We start from the raw sequence: 1,541 nt of genomic DNA, 5'->3' as shown, positions 1-1,541 counted from the left end.
GAAGGCCACTCACCTCCCAGACCCAGCCTCATTTACAGGGTTCAGTGAATGACCTTCTAGGCCTGGTGGCTGAAGACTGACTACGCCCTGGCTTCTCAGCCCCCACCGCTTCTATGACTATCACAATGGAGGAGCCCAGGGTTTCAGCCATGGTGGCGGGTAAGATTATTAATTTCATTATTGACACTGGCGCTTCATGGTCAGTTCTCCCTTCCTACTGTAAAGTTTTTCCCTCACAGATCTCTGTGGTGGGGGTCGATGGGAAGCCTCACAACCCCAAATCAACAGGACCCTTAGCCTGTGTATTCTGGAAGATGCCTTTAACTCACTCCTTCCTGGTTATGCCTACCTGCCCAACCCCCCTACTTGGCAGAGATCTCAAGCAAAAGCTCTCCCTTTCTATTTCTCTCCCATTCTCCACACTCTTCTCCTTTCCCCTGTACCTTCTCCTCCCCAAGCCAGATCTTTGCCCCTTCCCCCCACTGAAGTAAATCCCAAGGTCTGGGACACCTCAGCCCCAGGACTAGCCTCTCATCACCCTCCTATCCGCATTCTCTTGAAGGACCCCTCCCTATTTCCCAGTAGATCTCAATACCCAATTGCCCTCAAACACTGCTATGGACTTAAGCCCATAATTCAAAGGCTTATGAGAGATAACCTCCTTAAACCCACTCACTCTCCATATAACACTCCCATTCTTCCGGTCCTCAAGCCTCACGGCTCCTACCATCTGGTCCAGGATCTCCGGCTTATTAGTTCAGCAGTTATTCTCATTCACCCAGTCATTCCCAACCCCTATACTCTTCTTTCTCACATGCCCTCTTCCACCACCCACTTTTCTGTATTAGACCTTAAAGATGCTTTTTTCTCAACACCCTTACACCCCGACTCTCATAACCTCTTTGCATTCACGTGGGAGGACCTTGACACTGGGATGTCTTCCCAACTAACCTGGACTGTCCTGCCCCAGAGAGCTATGAAAGTCTTAGATCAGACATGGGACATGGCCGTGAAGCAGCTCCAGAGCCCCAATGCCTCCTGCAGCAGCTTCTCTTGGGATCACATTCTCACTTTATAGGTTAATCTCCTGAGCTCCACTTGCTTTCTCTTTGCCCCCCTGCAGGGCTCACTTCTCCTCCCTCTCCCAGTTTACAATGTTACTCCACAGGCAGCTACTCAGTGTTCTCGGGAACTTCTAGTACAGGGGCCCATGCCTGCCCCTCCCCTTTTTCTTAACAAAACAGAGTGTTGGACCCCACAAACCTCTAAATGCCCACACTCATCAAGCCAAAATGTCACAATTAAGGAAAATACTGCTCTAACCTCGGGACTGCTCTTTCTCTGTTCCAGAATATACTCCTGCATCTCTCCACAGATTGAGGACACCTGTGCTCCAGTCATTCTCATCCCCAAACTAACCCTATACACACCAGGAGAGGTGTATGATGTCTTATCCACAGGGACAGAAGGAACCAGAACAAAGAGGTCAGCCACCTTGGCAGTCCTGGTAGGAGTTAGCCTGGTGGCATCAGTGGCAGCCA

This window comes from Nannospalax galili, unplaced genomic scaffold (genome assembly GCF_000622305.1).
Source record: "Nannospalax galili isolate Female #2095 unplaced genomic scaffold, S.galili_v1.0 scaffold747, whole genome shotgun sequence".
Classification (NCBI taxonomy): domain Eukaryota; kingdom Metazoa; phylum Chordata; class Mammalia; order Rodentia; family Spalacidae; genus Nannospalax; species Nannospalax galili.
The sequence above is the reverse complement of the archived record's forward strand: the minus strand, read 5'-3'. Positions refer to the sequence as shown.